This window comes from Carcharhinus amblyrhynchos, chromosome 31 (genome assembly GCF_965287045.1).
Source record: "Carcharhinus amblyrhynchos chromosome 31, sCarAmb.v2.hapA, whole genome shotgun sequence".
Lineage (NCBI taxonomy): Eukaryota > Metazoa > Chordata > Chondrichthyes > Carcharhiniformes > Carcharhinidae > Carcharhinus > Carcharhinus amblyrhynchos.
This window is the reverse complement of record NC_137354.1, coordinates 8713951-8732929: the sequence shown is the minus strand read 5'-3', so window position 1 is coordinate 8732929 and position 18979 is coordinate 8713951.

Genomic DNA, 18979 nt, shown 5'->3' with positions numbered 1-18979 from the left:
AGGTGTCCCTTTTGTATCTTTCCCCTCTCACCTTACAAAAGGGTTTAAGGACGGCATGGTGGCACAGTAAGGTGGCGCTGCTGCCTTACAGGGAATTTCACAGTAACTTCATTGCAGTGTTAATGTAAGCCTTACCTGTGACTAACAAATAAACTTTGACTTTTTTGCAGTACCAGGAACCCGGGTTTGATTCCCAGCTTGGGTCACTGTCTGTGCAGAGTCTGCACATTCTCCCCGTGTCTGCATGGGTTCCCTCCAGGTGCTCCTACATGCCAAAAATGAGCATGTTAGGTAGATTGGCCATGCTAAATTGCCCCTTAGTGTTAGGAGGATTAGCAAGGTAAATACATGAGGTTATTGGGATAGAGCCTGGGTCAGTGCAAGCTCAATGGGCCGAATGGCATCCTTCTGCACTGTAGAGATTCTAAGATCTAATTGGATAAATGGTCTCTTATCAGAACTGACTACAGGGCATTGGCTGGAAAATCCAGGGGCTGTTTTAATTTGGCAACGGCACAAAACTTTGCAGACAAATATGCATCAGATTTAGAACATTGGCCTGGATTTTCCAGCCCTTTCCACCAGTGGGATTTTCCAGTCCCGCCAAAGTTAATCACAGTTCATGGCAGGTTCCCCAGTGGTGAGGCTGGCAAGAAACGCAAATGGCCATCGAGTCTGCGAGAAATAACATTTTAAACTATTTCCCTGATTACATATGGCCCCTCAAGTCTGCACCAACCACAATCCCAGCCAGGCTCTATTTCCATAACCCCACATATTTACCCTGCTAATCCCCCGACACTATGGTCAATTTGGCATGCCCAATCAACCTAACCCGAACATCTTTGGACTGTGAGAGAAAACCGGAGCATCTGGAAGAAACCCACATGGACATGGGGAGAACGTGCAAACTCCATATAGACGGTGTGGAGGTTGCACATTGTTCTAGGTGCTCTAGGTGAACTGTTCATTTGGAGTTTTCTTTCATTCATTATCAGATGGTGACGTACACTAGTCTAACGTTTAATTGCCCTTGAGAATGTTGTGATGAACTGCCTCCTTGAATCTCCACAGTGTCTCTGATGTCAGTACTCCCACAGTGCTATTAGGAGGGGGAGCCCCAGAATTTTGACCCTGCAAGAACACTGCAAGTCAGGATGGTGAGTGACCTGGAGGGAAACTTGCAGGAGGTGGTTTTCCCAAGCACCTACTGCCCTTGTCCTTCTAGGTGGTAGCAATTGGAAGTTTGGAAGGTGCTTCCAAAGGAGCCTCGGTGAGTTGTTGCAGCGCATCTTGTAGATGGTACCCACAGCTGCCACTGTGCATCAATGGCGGAGGAAGGAGGTGCTGAAAGTGGTGGATGGGGTGCCAATCAAGCGGGGCTGCTTTGCCCTGGATGGAGCAGAGTTTCTTCAGTGTTGTTGGAGCTGCGCTCATCCAGGCAAGTGGGGAGCATTCCATCATACACCTGACTTGTGCCTTGTAGCTTTGTGGACTGGCTTTGGGGAGTCAAGAGGAGAGTTTCTCGCCATTTTGTGTTCTATGACTCTAGGATGGGTAGGAAGAAGGAAACAGAGTTAATGGGCTGGAATTTCCTTATCCTGCGTGGCCCCCCCCCCCCCCCCCCCCCCCCCCGCCAGGACCAGAATTCTCACCCAGGGTCAACAATTTTGCTTGTCTATTGCGTTTACTATCTCACTTGCAGCAATTCTCGCAACAGGTGGGGCCAGAAGATTTAAGCTGATGTTCCCAGGTTGATAACCTTTCCCCAGGAATTAATGTTTAAAACAACTGCCACTGATTCTGATAACAAGCCCAGTGCAGCCAGCACTTACATTAGAAATTAAAACTCCGATGAAAAGAAACTTGGTGAATCACCAACGTCTAACAAGAACCAGTTAGAAGGTAATTAGAAAATTGTGACGAGTTTTTTTTAAAAGCACATTGAGCAGTAATCAGTGAAAATGTGCTTTGTGTAGACTAATGTCAAAAAAATGTTTGGTTTACTAAAAATTAAATAATTTCAGTGAATATAGATACAGGTGAGATAGCACATAGAATCCTACAGTGCAGATGGAGGCCTTTTGGCCCATTGAGTCTGCACCAACCACAATCCCACCCAAGCTCGACCCCCATAAATTTACCCTAGCTAGTCCTTCTGACACTAAGACACAAATAAGCATGGCCAATCCACCTAACCCGCACATCTTTGGAGTGTGGGAGGAAACCAGAGCACCCAAGGAAACCCACACAGGCATGGGGAGAATGTGTGAACTCCGCACAGACAGTGACCAAAGCCGGGAATCAAACCCAGGTCCCTAGCGCTGTAAGGCAGCAGCACTAACCACTGTGCCACCCCAACCTGTCACCTGTTAACTCAGCTACACATGCAGGAAGCACTGGTATAAAGCTGACACGATCATGTTTAAAGGTTGGGTGGTATATTGACCTCTCCATGTTGTGTGTCATGGAGAATCCTGAAAATTCACGGGGTAGCACAGTATCTCATTGTTTCCACAGGAGAAGTTGGAGTGGAGACTCATTACAAAAAGCTTGAAGGCAAAAAGGGATTTTGACCTTACTTTTTTGGGGTTTATTTTCAAACAGGGAGTGTAAAACAGGAAGTAGGCCCAGTGGCCCCGGGAAGGTTTTTTTTCCCCTTTAAAAGGAGCTTGCCTTAGAGGGTTTGACCTCATTGTTTCCAGAGGAGGAGTTGGAGTGGAGACTCATTACAAAAAGCTTGAAGGTAAAAGGGATTTTGGCCTTACTTTTTTCGGAGGTTTTTTTCAAACTGGGAGTGTAAAACAGGAAGTAGGCCCAGTGACCCCTGGGAAGGCTTTTTTTTCCCAATAAATTTGAAAGGCATTGGTGAGGCCGAATTTAGAGTATTGTATACAGTTTTGGTCACCTAGTTACAGGAAGGATGGAAATAAGGTTGAAAGAGTGCAGAGAAGGTTTATGAGGATGTTGCCGGGACTTGAGAAGCTGAGTTACAGAGAGAGATTGAATAGGTTAGGACTTTATTCCCTGGAGTGTAGAAGAATGAGGGGAGATTTGATAGAGGTGTATAAGATTTTGATGGGTATAGATAGAGTGGATGCAAGCAGGCTTTTTCCACTGAGGCTAGGGGAGAAAAAAACCAGAGGACATAGGTTAAGGGTGAAAGGAGAAAAGTTTAAAGGGAATATTAGAGAGTGGTGGGAGTGTGGAATGAGCTGCTGGATAAAGTGGAAAATGCGGGGTCACTTTTAACATTTAAGAAAAACTTGGATGGGTTCATGGATGAGAGGGGTGTGGAGGGATATGGTTCAAGTGCAGGTCAGTGGGACTAGGCAAATAATGGTTCGGCACAGACAAGAAGGGCCAAAAGGCCTGTTTCTGAGCTATAACTTTCTGTGGTTCTATGGGTGCGTGGGGCCCTTGATTATGCTGGCTGCTTTTGCAAGGCAGCAGGAAGTATCAATGGATGGGAGGCTGGTTTGAGTGATGGATTGGGCTACATTCACCACCCTTTGTAGTTTCTTGCTGTCTTGGTCAGAGCAGGAGCCATACCCAGTTGTGATACAATGGGAAAGGATACTTTCTGTGGTGTATCTATAAAAGTTGGTGAGAGTCATAGCATGTGTGTGCAATTATCTTTGATATCAATGGCTTCAAAGCAGTGTACAGCCAGAATTCCCTAACCATCCACCCACCCACTGCCACTGCCAGCGAGAACAGAGGAATTGGCACTCTGCCAAATCTCCATTAACTGCAGTGGGACTGGAAAACCTTGGCTGCAGACAAGTCAGACAATCCAGCCCTATATGTCTCCATAATGATGTTCACGTGTACAGGTATAGCTGCACGGCTATGTGACAGTGGATATGATTGTATCCAACGCTTGTGGTTATTGGTGGTACTTATTGAGGAAAATACTTGCCGCTACCTTCTGCCTAATCTGCAGTTTATTGCATTTTCCAAATTTTTTCTTTTAATTCGTTCATGGGATGTGGGCTTCGCTGGCCAGGTCAACATTTATTGTCCATCACTGAGGGAATTTAAGAGTCAACCACATTACTGTGGGCCTGGAGTCATGTGTAGGACAGCGCAGTAAGGATGGCAAATTTCCTTCCCTAAAGAACATTAGAATCATAAAATACCAAGAGTGCAGAAGGTAGCCATTCAACCCATCGAGCCTGCACCAACAACAACCCTACTAATCCCCCCTGCCATCCCCCTAATACTAAGGAGCAACTTAGCATGGCCAATCAATCTAACTCACGCATGGTTGGACTGTGGGAAGAAACTGGAGCGTGCGGAGGAAACCCATGCAGACATGGGGAGAATGTGCAAACTCCACACAGACAGTAACCCAAACTGGGAATTGAACACAGGTCCTTGGCACTATGAGGCAGCAGTGCCAACCCACTGTGCCAACGTGCTGCCCATTAGTGAACCAGGTGGGTTTTTATAATAATTGACAATGGTTTCATTGTCATTGTTATACTTTCAATTCCAGATTTCTACTGAATTCTAATTTCACCATCTGCTGTGACAGGATTCGAACCTGGGTCCACAGAATATTACCCTGGGTTTCTAGATTATAAGTCAAGCGACCACACCACGACCCCACTGCTTCCCAATAAAAATCCCAGAATGCTTTTAAATGAAAGAGATTTCAATGAATGTAAATCAATTACCCTGCTGTTAACATGTATTGATATAGAACTCTCCATCCTCCAACATACTGCAACGCTGCAGGAAATAAGCTAGTTGTACATTTTTTAAAAATCATTTGGTCTCACTAATGGTATAATCAGCACCTCTTAGACAGATGTTGCACAATGCTTTTGGACTTAAATGGAGATATTTTTCTAAGAGATACAAAGGTGAACAAGATTAACATATCGTAACAGATGATCTGACAATCATATAGAATTACATTGAATTTACAACACCAGAAGTAGACTATTCGTTCCAACTGGTCTCTGATAGATTACATGCTCCAAATGAGATTTTTATGGCTGAGATTTTCTGGCCTCCTCTCAGTGGTGGGAGGCGGTACGCCACTTACTAGTGGCACAATCTTCTGGTTCCTTCGCCGTCAATGGGAATTCCCAAGAATCCATCCCAGGCCACCAGGAAACCCATGACAGGGGGGTGCACTGCCAATGGAAGCAGAGAATTCTGCTGGCATGAATGTGCATCATAGAGTTCCCTGGTGATTCACTCTGCAAATCTGGGGGCAGAGTCTATTCCCACCCAGGAAGCCAGCAACATAGCACTGAGTGAGCCATTGCGCATGTGCCAATATGCCAGCCTCACAATTGCTGGTCAGCCCCTCAACCCCCACATCACTGGCCTCCTGCCTCCCCATAGCCCCCATCACTGGCATCCCAGACCTCCCGAGGTCAGCCCCAATGACCCAACACCCCACATAGCCCTGATCTTCCCAACCACCACCCAGTCAGCCTTGATCTCCCAGTACCTCCCCCGACAGTCCTGAACCCCCAGCCCAACAACCCCGAGCCCCCTGGCAGCCACAGCCCCTCCACTACATGGATGGGCAGCCCCGATCACCTTCTCCCTCCCTCTCCCAGTCATCCCAATGCAGAGTGGTAGTGTGCCCTCCTCATCCCTGCCAATCAGCTCCAATAGGCCTTGCACCCTCTGTCCCCACCCCCTTGGCACAGGCTGATGCTTAGTGGGCAGTGACAAGGTGCCTCTTGAGATGTTCTTCTCCTTGGGCAGTGCCAGGCTGGCACTGCCAGGCTGGCATTGCCCAAGGGGCACCTCCCACCTTGCCCCTGACCTCTGGGGTGGGGGGGGTGTGCTCAATGGCTTCTCTTTCCTCCAGCAGAGTTGGGATACCTGTTTCATATTAGTGGAGAGCAGAAATAAACCCCACTGGCATGAACCACTCCTGGCAGGGGAGTGGGTGGGGGAGAAGTCACAAATGCCCCCAGAGGCTTCAGTCCCCAGGCCTGCTAATAAAATGTAAGTGGAGATTTCTATATTGGAATTGGCTCCATGCAGATTTCCAGCACTAGTTGATAACACTGGAAACCTTAGTCTTGGAGGCTTACGGAGGCCATGGCTCCCAGCGGATAGCCTGTGAAATTGCCTGCGCTGATGTCTTGTGGCTGGCTGTGCTGCAGAAAACATTGGGAAATCATAGAATACCCACAGTGTAGGAGGAGGCCATTCAGTCCATCGAGCCTGCACAGGCAACAATCCCACCCAGGCCCTACCCCATAACACAGGCTAATCCCCATTAACACTAAGGGGAAATTTATTATGGCCAATTCACCTTTACAGCACATCTTTGGAGTGTGGGAGGATACCAGAGCACCCGGAGAAAATCCACGCGGACAACACGCAAACTCCACTCAGAGAGTGACCTGAGGTTGGAATCGAATCCAGTTCCCTAGCACAGTGAGGCAGCAGTGCCAACCACTGTGCCCCCCCCCACCCCCTCCACAGAGCTAACTTTTTGAGTCTCGATGTCCCTTTGTTTGAGCATTTAAAATCAGAGATGCACATGAGGGCAGATTTAGAGGAGCCCAAAATATCTGGGAGCGTTGTGGGACTGGGTGAGATTACAGAGCCAAACAGGGATAAGGCCATGGAATGAATTGAAAACAGGGATGGGAATTGTAAAACAAAGACTTTGTTTGGCCGGGAGCCAGCCCGAGGTCAGTGAGTGATGGGGAGTCGAGCTTTGCTGTGAGTTAAGATAGAAGCGGGCTTCAGATGACAGGTGAAAGATTAGTGTGTCAGTCCTTGTGTCCTTAATAACAACTTGCATTTGTCAAAGAAATCCTTCGGACCAATTTTTGATTTGATTTATTATTGTCCCATGTATTTGAATACAGTGAAAAGTATTGTTTCTTGCACACTATACAAAGCATACTGTTCATAGAGAAGGGGAGGAGAGTGTGCAGAACGTAGTGTTACAGTTATAGCTAGGATGTAGAGAAAGATCAACTTAGTCTGAGATAGGTTCACTCAAAGTCTGATGGTAGCAGGGAAGAAACTGCTCTTGAGTCAGTTGGTATGTGATCTCAGACTTCTGTATCTTGTGCGCGAGGGAAGAAGGTGGAAGAAAGAATGTCCGGGGTGCGTGGGGTTCTTGATTATGCTGGCTGCTTTTCCAAGGCAGCAGGAAGTGTAGACGCAGTCATTGGATGGGAGGCAGGTTTGCGTGATGGATTAGGCTTCATTCTTTGTAGTTTCTGCCATCCTTATTTGATCTGGCTTCCATGTGACTCCAGACCCATTGCAATGAGGTTGACTCTGAAATGACCTTTGTAGTTTCTTGTGGACTTGGGCAGAACCTGAACAAAAACAGTTAAAAGCTTAACTTATATCTGCAAGCGAAAAATTCACTTTGTAACAGTTACATTAAGTCTCTTGGGAGCTTTTAATGAGATCATCTGTTCCAAAGACATAGCTTAAATATATCTGCATTAAATTGAATTGAAAAGTGTGATTCTAAATATTGAGGCCAAGTGTATCAAATCCACTTGCTAATGATAATATTGTGCCAGTGGGTTAATTTAATAATTCATCTCCTCCCACCACACAAATTTTAATCGAATTTGGCTTTTTTTCCTAGATTCCTCTGTCTGCAACAACATTTTGCATTTATATAGCAGCTTGAACATTATTAAGTGTGCCAAGGCACTTACTCCACAGTCTTGCAATTTGACAATTTCTTTACATAAGAAGATACTAGGATAGGCCACCCAAAGCTTGGGCTGGAATTTTACCATCCCGTCCGCCACAGGAATCGGAGTGGGCAAGGGGTGGATAATGGAAAGGTCCTTTGACCTCGAGCGGGATTTTACAGTTATGGGATGAGCGAGGCTGTAAAATCCCACCCTTTATCTTATAGAATCTCCTATGTGAGGTAGACAGTGAGGAAGGGACAAGCTAGGGCACGGCTAACTAATCAGAATCATAGGATCCCTATAGTGCAGAAGAGGCCATTCGGCCCATCGAGTCGGCACCGACTTTCTGACAGAGTATCTTATCCAAGCCCATTATCCTATTCTATCCCTATAATCACACACATTTACCATGTAGCTAATCCATCTAACCTAGACCTCTTGGACACCAAGGGACAATTTGCCATGGCCAATCCACCTAACCTGGCCAATATTTATCCTTTATTCAGCATCACAGGACAGATTATATGGTCGTCATCGAATTGCTGTTTGTGGGATCTTGCTGTGTGCAAATTGGCTGCTGTGTTTCCTGCATTAGATCAGCATTAACTACATTTCAAAACGCCATTGTTGGCGGGAATGTATTTGGAACATCCAGTGGCCGTGAAAGGCGCTATATAAATGCAAGTTGTTCTTCATGTTAATCATGCAAAGCTCACGTTACAGAGTGTCAGGCCACGAGTTTCCACTGGTACGGCGATGAATTCAGCTTTGTATGGAGATGCTGGAGTCCAAGGTATTTTACACATGGAAAGCAAATGGATGTTCAAGTGTCCAAGGTTAGTGTTCCAGCTTCTCCCAGTGGCTGCACATTACAGTAGCAACAAGACAAGCTTAGTGTGGGAAGGGTTAGCATTAGGGCCATAATAAAGCATGATGGCCAATAGAATGTCACCATGCATGCTTATGTTAACACAGGTAACGACATGCTTAACTCGATCATTCTAATTGTGGAGGCCCTGGCTGTTTCCAAAACCCATCGCAATTTGCACCAGTGAGGATTCACAACAGTCATTCTGTTACGATGGTGTTTATTGAGATATCATTATTGCCCAGGATACCTTGAGAACAAATTCTTCTTTCACTAGTGCTATGGGACGTTTTTAAACTTGAAAGTTTACCTATCAATCTCACAAAGTAGGCTTACATTAACGCTGCATTGAAGTTACTGTGAAAATCCCCTAGTTGCCACACCCCGGTGCCTGTTGGATACACTGAGGGAGAATTTAGCACGGCCAACGCAATTAACTATCTTGTTTTTCGGACAGTGGGAGGAAACCAGAGCACCCGGAGGAAACCCACGCAGACACGGGGAGAACATGCAAACTCTGCACAGACAATGACCCGAGCCAGGAATCAAACCCGTGTTCCCAGTTCTATGAGGCAGCTGAGCGAACCCATTGTGTCAGGGTGATTTTTATTTCCACATGGGAGAAACCGGTTGCAGGTTTGCTATCAGCCAGTTTCATGTGTATGTAGAGCCAGGATTTACTCTACGCCTGCTCCAGAGTGATTCCAAATAGCTTCCCTTTACTAAAGGTCAGATTCAAAATTCCAGAGAATGATTGATTGATTTTTGCTAATACTTGGTTCTAGTGAACATTAATTTTTATTTAGTGATTTTTGCTATAAAATATTTTAGCAATCATTCCTGGCTCCTCAAACAGAAACGACTGATGACCGTGTAACTACTGGATTGTCATGAAGACCCACCTTATTGTTACTGTAAAGAGTGACGTGTTGCGGAAGTCTTGCTTGTTGCACTCATCAGGGCAAAGGCCAAATTTCAAACAATCACAAGGGTTTATACTGCAGAAGGAAAGGGTGCTAATTGGTTGCAAGTTGTCTTTGAGAGGTTGAGATGCTGCTATGAAGAAAGCAACGGGAAACCATAGGCTCCGCAGGCCTTGTCTAATTTAAATAAAGCTTATGACTTTTGTTTCTCGAGAATGGGTCCCTGCATTTAAATTTAAGTTTATTAATTTGTGTCACAAGTAGGCTTACATTAACATTGCAATGAAGTTATTGTGAAAATCCAGCACCAGTTTGGAAGGGCCAATGGATGAGTGGTTGGTTTGCGTGGTGGACTAGTTCAATGTTCTAATAACTCTTGGTGTGACAGGGTGGCAAATTTTTGTTTGGTAACACTCCTTGTGAAACACCGTGGGTTGCTTTACTGTGTTAAAGGCATTATACAAATGTGTGAGGGAGGGGACTCCCAAATCTAAGATAAATATCATTCCTACTATGGAACAGCTTTCACAGATGTTGAGAGGCTGCTCCATCCCATTCTTCAGCACGCGAAACTTTAGATGGGATTTTAAAATAGGCTTTTCTGTTTGATAGGCCATTTTCAATTGCCACTTCAGGCATTGTTCTGCCTCTTGTTCTGCCTCCTGCTTACAAGTCACCAAAGGGACACATTCCGAGGTTTCGCGTCGAATGCCCATTACTGGGGACACGACGGATATATTTTCAACCTCGATGCTTCCTTTCAAATGTTAACCAAGGAATGTGGGAAAGCGTAAATGAATATATAAGGTCAGTTCTGAAACCTACGGGGAAAAGTGACACCTATAAATTAGCTTCTCCAGGGGAGGAAAAAGAACCCAAAAGCCGAGTAAGCGGCTAATGGATTATTCAAAGCTTGTTTACCAAACACCAAGGGACAAAAGAACGCTTATGATTTCTTTTCCTTCCCCCACTTCTGCGTTTGACAATTCTGGAAGAAATAAAGTCTGACTCAAGGGAAGAAACAAACTGAAAAGCACAACAAGGGGGAGAGAAAATGTTCACCAACATCGAGGGACTGATTGGGAAATGTCAGTTAGAAAGCAGGCATTATTCTCGCTGGGAACAAAAGGACTTTTGACAAGGCAGATCATCACTCGAGGTTCAAAGAAAGTCTTTATGAGATAGAAGGCCATGCTGTAGTAATTGGCACAGTGGTTAGCAATGCTGCCTCACAGCGCCAGGGACCTGGGTTCGACTCTTGGCTTGGGTCACTGCCTGTGCGGAACTTGCACATTCTCCCCGTGTCTGCGTGGTTTTCCTCCGGGTGCTCCAGTTTCCTCCCACGGTCTGAAAGACGTGCTGATTAGGCGCATTGGCCATGCTAAATTCTTCCTCAGTGTATCCGAATAGGTGCCAGAGTGTGGCAACTAGGGGATTTTCACGGTAACTTCATTGCCGTGTTAATGTAAGCCTACTTGTGACAATAATAAATAAACTTTAAAAAAAAACTTTTAAAGGAAATCTCCTGAACCCCTCCCTTTCCCCTCCACCCACCTCACCAAAATAACTCCTGCGCACACTGAACACACCCTCATTCCCGCTTCCCAGCATCAAATCATCACTGTTAGATTGCACTTTCCACCCTCAGGCTTTGAGGGATGATGACTGGGGGGGGTGGAATTAAGGGAGCGGTCATGTACATGGGAGAAGAAGTTATGCCGATGGAATTGTTTTTCCACCAACATTCCACATTACACCATCATCAGATGGCTTGTTAATATTGACCAAAATACGCAGGAAGCTGGGAATATCAACACAGGGAATTTTTGTTTTAATTTAGGTTTCCGTCTGATTAAATCTCTGGCTTGGCAGTGGAGTGGAAGCACCTTGCTCTGCGGTCGGAATAGCAGATGAGACTCCTAGATTAGCTGGGCTACAAGCAAACAGCAAGGGGAACGTAGGACCAACTGAGTAGTTCTTTCAAAGAGCTGGCGCAGGCATGATGGGCTGAATGGCCTCCCCTCTGGAGTGGATCATCCCATGATTCTACACCAGACGACAGCAGCAATACCCCTGATGTTATTCCCTGATAGAAAGCAAGGGTCCGGTCTCACCAGATCTGATAATGATTATTAGCAGCAACAGTCAAATTGTGTTGGGTAGGAGGAAGAGGTGTTTGCCCTGCGGGCTGGTTTTGCTAAGACTGCCTTATCTTGATTATTAAATCGTTCGGAATTTTGTGTTGAAGGCCCACTGTCTTCATTGGACTTTATTTCTTCTGTTCTGGTAAATGGACGGGGCCAGCACTATCTTGCATCTTCTGGAATCACAATCATTCAAGGACTTTTCAACGCCTTTTGCATTAGGGAAGGCCTTGCAGCTATATAGCACCCTCCATGACCCCAGGATGTCCCAAGGCGCTCCCAAAATGTAGTAATTGCCACAACGCAGGCAAACATTGCAGCTGTCCTGTGCACAGCGCACTCGCACATACATGAAATGTGAGTCACCACTGGGGATTTTCCAGAACAGATGGCACAATTTTTAGTTTGGATTTTTGGGAACCATGAGCCAGCTGGCAAATAGACCGTGGTTAGCACCTACTGCCTCACAACAGCAGGGACCCGGGTTCCAATTCCAGTGAATTATGTCACTGTCTGTAGGGAGTCTGCACATCACGCCTGTGTCTGCATGGGTTTCCTCCAGGTGCTCCAGTTCCTTCTGAAAGACTTGCTGGTTAGATGCATTGGTCATGCTAAGTTCTCCCTCAGTGTACCTGAACAGGCAGCGGAGTGTGGCAACTAGGGGATTTTCACAGTAGCTTCAATGCAGTGTTAATGTAAGCCTGCTTGTAAAACAAATAGATAAACTTTCAAGTTTAAAAATGTCCCAAAGCACTATTGAAAGAAAATTTGTTCTCAAGGTATCCAGGACAATAATGATATCTCAATAAACATTATCGTAGCAGAATGACTGTTGTGGATCCTTGCTGGGTGCAAATTGCAATGGATTTTAGAAATGGCCAGAATCTCCACAATTAGAATGATCTATTTAAGTATGTCGTTACCCATGTTAACATTGACATGCATGGCAACATGCTTTATTATGGCCCTGATGCTAAACCTTCCCACACTAAGCTTGTCTTGTTGCTACAGTAATGTGCAGCCACTGGGAGAAGCTGGAACACTAACCTTGGACACTTGAACATCCATTTGCTTTCCATGTGTAAAATACCTTGGACTCCAGCATCTCCACACAAAGCTGAATTCATCGTCGTACCAGTGGAAACTCGTGGCCTGACACTCTGTAACATGAGCTTTGCATGATTAACATGAAGAACAACTTGCATTTGTATAGCACCTTTCATGGCCACTGGATGTTCCAAATCCTTTGCAGCCAATGATGTAGTTTTGAAATGTAGTTAATGCTGATCTAATGCAGGAAACACAGCACTCAATTTGCACACAGCAAGATCCCACAAACAGCAATTTGATGGTGACCATATAATTTGCCCTGTGATGCTGAATAAAGGATAAATATTGGCCAGGACGCAGGGGGTAACTTCATTTGTTCTTCCAAATGGTGCAATTGGATCATTTACATCCACCAGGTAGGGTGGTTGGAGATTCACTTTAGCATCTCAACTGAAAGACTTTGCCATCACAGCATCCCCGCCACCTCCCCCCCCCCCCCAACAACACCCCCCCCTCCCCCCAGTATTAAAGTGATTTTGTTTACTCATATCTAAAGTGGGACTTGAACTTGCAACCTACTAACCTAGAGTCATAAAATTCCTACAGCGCAGAAGAGGCTATTCAACCCAAACAGACTGACAGAATATCTTACCCAGGCCTTCCCACCACCCCACAAATTTCCCATGGTTAATCCCCCTAACCCACACGTCTTGGGACACTAAGGGGCAATTTATCATGACCAATGCATCTAACCTGCATATCTTTGTACTGTGGGAGGTAACCGGAACACCCGGAGGAAACACACGCAGACATGGGGAGAATGTGCAGACTCAGCACAGACAGTCGCCCAAGGCCAGAATTGAACCCGGGTCCCTGGTGCTGTGAGGTAGCAGTGCTAACCACTGTGCCAGTGTGTCAACCCTTAGAGACCAGAGTCCAACAACTGAGTTACAGCTGACACCTCAAACATTCCAAGTTCTTCACAGGAATGTTATGAGACAAAATTTGACCCCAAGTCACATGTAGGTATATTAGGTTGGGGTAACCAAAATCTTGTTTGTAAAGATAGGCTTCCGGGCGTAACCTTTTTGATTTGATTTATTATTGTTGTATATTTTGGGATACGGTATTCACCGAAATTCTACCATCCCACCTATCATGGACATCGGAATGGGTGAGGGGTGGATAATGGGAAGGCCCATCGACCTCAGGTGGGATTTTATGGTTTCGAAACAAGTGAAACTGTGAAATCCCACCCATTGTTTCTTACACTTTACAGAAAAAATATAGAGGACATAAGGGAGAAGGAACAGGGAGGGTTAAGAATATAATGTTTCAATCATAGCTAGGGCATAGGGGGTAGCATGGTGGCGTAGTGGTTAGCACTGCTGCCTCACAGTGCCAGGGACCAGAGTTCGATTGCTGGCTTGGGTCACTGTCTGTGTGGACTTTGCATGTTCTCCCTGAGTCTGCTCTGGTTTCCTCCCACAGACCAAAAAAAAAAGTTGGTTAGGTGCATTGGCCGTGCTAAATTCTCCCTCAGTGCACCTGAACAGACGCCAAAGTGTGGTGATTCGGATTTTTACAGTAACTTCATTGGAGTGTTAATGTAAGACTACTCCACTACTAATAAATGACTTTAAGAAAGATCAGCTTAATATAAGGTAGGTCCATTAAACAGTCTGATGGCAGCAGGGAAGAAGCTGTTCTTGAGTCCGTTGGTACGGGGCCTCAGACTTTTATATCTTTTCCCCAATGGAAGAAGGTGGAAGAGAGAATGTCCGGGGTGCGTGGGGTCCTTGATTATGCTGGCTTTAAGAATGCAAACCTCAAACTTCAAAACTCAAACTTTGAAACCTCAAGGGTTTTGCTTAGCTCTCAGCAGGAAGTCTTGATTTTTAGGTATACATTTGACCCCTGTCCTGACACCTCCGTTGCACCCAAACAGGCACAGCTCACTCTGAAATCGTACTGTTTATTTTATGAGTGTAAGTACAATCAAATGACATCCCTCAAACACTCCCTTGGGTCACATGGATTACTGAATATAATAAAAGATGCGACAATGTGATGTTAATTTCACTCGTTGCCTCGATACGCAAAGCACATAATAGTCCGCAGTTTCCAATTAGCTACTTGCCCGAGGAAATGTAATCCCAGAGGAGAATAAGATTGCAACCGGCTAATAAGGGCCCCATTGAAAACTTGATATGGTACTAATAGATACAAAACTGCTTAGTTAATCTAGTTAATCTACATTTGAGAGTCTCCTTTTGTTTCCAAAGGACAGCGATGAAAATAAAGGAAACGCATTCAGTGACATTTCTGATAACATACAAACAAATTGCAATTTGTGTTGTTTTCGAAGCACTCAGTCAGTGGCACCTTGTAAAGGAGACAAACTTCATTCTAGAATATGCGCAAAAATATTTCCACAAATTTCAAGCCTTTTTCGCCAACATTAAGGGCATTTAAATAGTCATTGGATAAACATATGGTTGATTTTGGAATAGTGTAGGTTAGATGGGTTTTAGTTTGGTTTCACAGGTCGGTACAACATCGAGGGCCGAAGGGTCTGTAATGTGCTGTAATGTTCTACATTCATGTTATGACGTGAAACGAGAACGTAAAACAGTGATGACTCTTACTGCCACTGACACTCAGTAAACTTTGTGTGCGCTGTGGTCGATACAGTTCTTGGTTCACATATATCTCTGGCTGCACATATTGCCAGTTATGAAATTATGAAAGAAATTTTTGATTTGATTTACTATTGTCGCATGTATTAGTATACAGTGAAAAGTATTGTTTCTTGCATGCTATACAGACAAAGCATACCATTCATAGAGAAGGAAACAAGAGAGTGCAGAATGTAGTGTTAGAGTCATTGCTAGAGTGTAGCGAAAGATCAACTTAATGCGAGGTAGATGTCTGATGGCAGCAGTTGCTCTTGAGTTGGTTGGTACATGACCTCAGACTTTTGTACCTTTTCCCGACAGAAGGTGGAAGAGAGAATGTCCGGGGTGCATGGGTTCCTTAATTATGCTGGCTGCTTTCCCAAGGCAGTGGGAAGTGTAGGCAGAGTCAATGGATGGGAGGCTGGTTTGAGTGATGGATTGGGCTACATTCACAAACTTTTGTAGTTCCATGTGGTCTTGAGCAGAGCAGGAGCCCATACCAAGCTGTGATGCAACCAGAAAGAATGCTTTTTCTGGTGCATCTGTAAAAGTTGGCGAGACATGCCAAATTTCCTTAATCTTCTGAGAAAGTAGTGGCATTCATTCCGAATGGCTGAGGGCAAACAATTTCAATTTCTCTACAAAAATAGCAAAAATGTGATAATTTTAATGGCTAACCATGACTCAGCTGGTATATCAGCACCCCTCCCCTCAGCTTTCTAAACCACTGACCCATGCCAAATGGTGAAAGATTGAATTTGGATGTATATAACATCTTTCATGAAGTCTGAACATCCAAAATTACCCAAAACCAAAGAAGTGTTTTTCAAATCAACAACGTGTCAATCAATTGGTGCACAAAACCTCCCACAAACAGCAACGTGAAAACCATCAGATAATCAGTTTTAGTGATACTGGTTGGTCAACAAATGTTAGCCAGAACACTAGGGAGAATTTCCCCATCCTTCTATGAAGTATCACCATTGGATCTTTTATGTCCATTTGAATAAGTAGATAGGGCCTCAGTTTAACTTAATCTGAGAAATGCCGTCTCCGACAGTGCAGCACTCTCTCAGCACTGCACTGGTGCCTAGATTACAGGAAGATGGGAAGTAGGAGCAGGAGTAAGCCATGCATAGTGCCACAGTGGTTAGCATTGCTGCCTCACTGCACCAGTGGCCTTGGTTCAATTCAGGCCTTGGGTGACTGTCAGAGTGGAGCCTGCATGTCTGTGTCTGTATGGGTTTCCTCCAGGTGCTCCGGTTTCCCCCCACAGTCCAAAGATGTGCGGGTTCGGTGGATTGGCCATGCTAAGGTGCCCTTTAGTGTCCCAAAGCGTGTAGGTTTGGGATATTAGTGAGGTAAATGTATGGGGCTAAGGGGATAAGTGGGGGGGTGGGCCCGGGTAAGAAGTGCAGTCGGAGAGTCGGTGAGGACTAGATGGGCCAAATGGCTGCCTTCTGCACCGCAGGGATTCTATGATTCGGCCTTTTGAGCCTGCTCCACCATTCATACAGATCACGCCCCCTTACGTCATTTCCCCAACTATCAGGTGATTTCTATCCTGAACACGTTCACTGTCTGAGCTTCCACTGCCCTCTGTGATAGAGAGTTCCAAAGATTCACCACCTTTTTGAGTGAGGAAATTCCTCCTCATCTCATCTGAAGTGGCCAGCCCCTTATCCTGAGACCGTATGCCCTGGTTCTAGACTCACCAGCCTGGAGAAACATCCTATTCACATCCACCCTGTCACATCCTGTAAGAATTTTGTAAGTTTCAATGAGATCACCTCTCATTCTTTGAAATTCTAGAGAATACAGGCCCACTTTCTTAATCTCTCCTTGTAAGAGAATGCTGCCATCCCAGGAATTAGTCTGGTGAACATCCATTGCACTCTGTCTATGGCAAACATGCGCTTCCCCAGATAAGGAGACAAAAAAACCGTCTACAAATCCCCGGATGCAGTCTCGCCAAGGGTCTAGACAATTGCAGCAAGAAATCTTTACCCTTGTATTCAAATCCCCTTGTGATGCAGGCCGATATGCTATTTACCTTCCTAATTGCTTGCTGCCACTATATGTTAGCTTTCATTAACTAAGGTCCCTTTGGACATCAACACTTACCAATCTCTCACTGTTTAAGAAATACTCCACCTTTCTGTTTTCTTCCCTCTACCAAAGCTGATAATTTCACTCTTGTTCACACTTTATTTTCCATCTGCAATTTTCTTGTCCATTCACTTGGCTTGTCCAAATCCCCTTGAAGTCTCCTCTTTATCGTCCTCACAACTCACATTCCCACCTTATTTCGTCCTCACACACTCTCAAATCTCTGGAGTGGGTCAGTAGTCATGGATATTAACCATACCTGCCTTCCCAGGTGGCCATGATAGACCCCATGGTGCTATTTCATCGGAGAGAAGGGGAATTGTCCCCAGAGTCCTGACCAACATCTATCCAGGATACGGAATCACATAAACAAGTAATAGAATCTACAGTGCAGAATGAGGCCATTTGGCCCATCAAGCCTGCACCAACAACAATTCCACCTCGGTCCCATCCCTGTAACCCTACATATTCATAGTCCTAATTCCACTGACACGAAGGGGCAATTTTATCATGGCCAATCAGCCTAACATGCACATCTTTAGACAGTGACCCAAGCCAGGAATTGAACCCAGGTCCCTGGCGCTGTGAGACAGCAATGCTAACCATTGTGCCACTGTGTCATGCGTAAGATGTGACTTGCACCAATATTACGCAGTAAAACGGCATAAGACCCTATACAGAAAAGAGATGGTGGATGGGTGGGAGGAAATTTATCTTGGGAATAAACGGGCGGTGCTCAAACATTTGATAAAAATAAATGAGAAGAATTGTAAAAGTGGGAGAGAGAGATGGAGGGTGTTAAACAAGACAGTTCTGTCAATAATGTCAGCTAATTGGCACACAAAAAACCTCCCAGCAAACAGCAATGTGAAAGTGGTCAGGTAATCAAGGGTGGTATGGTGTCACAGTGGTTGGCACTGCTGCCTCACAACGCCAGAGACCTGGGTTCAAATCCGGCCTGACTGTGCAAACTCCGCACATTCTCCCCATGTCTGTGTAGGTATCCTCCCGGTGCTCCGGTTTCCTCCTGCCGTCGGAAAGATGTTGTTTGATTGGCCATGCTAAATTGCCCCTTAGTGTCAGGAGGATTATCAGAGTGAACACATGGGGTTATGGGAATGGGGCCTGGGTGGGATTGTTGTCGGTGCAGGCTTGATGGGCCGAATGGCCTCCTTCTGCACTGTCGGGATTCCATGATTTATGCAACGTAATCATATTTTGTGTGGATTACTGCTGGCTTTTCCTAAAATTAGAGAAGTTGAAAAATATATCACCCACACTGTGTGAATCCACTTCAGATTAAGTACCGAGCAAGAATGAAATGTTCAGATTCAAGGAAGCAATCTAGAACTCTGACTCAAACCGAAATAATTACCCTTTTGAAATAAAAACACAGGACACATCATCATACGTTCTTCACAGTTTTGACACTTCTGGAAATGATTGCGAAAGTCATTTTCTGCTTTGCCATTTCAATTATGTTCTTGACAACCACAAGTGTCACTTAATTGCTAAGATAATTCCGCAGTGATTGCAATATTGAGAGGTAGTC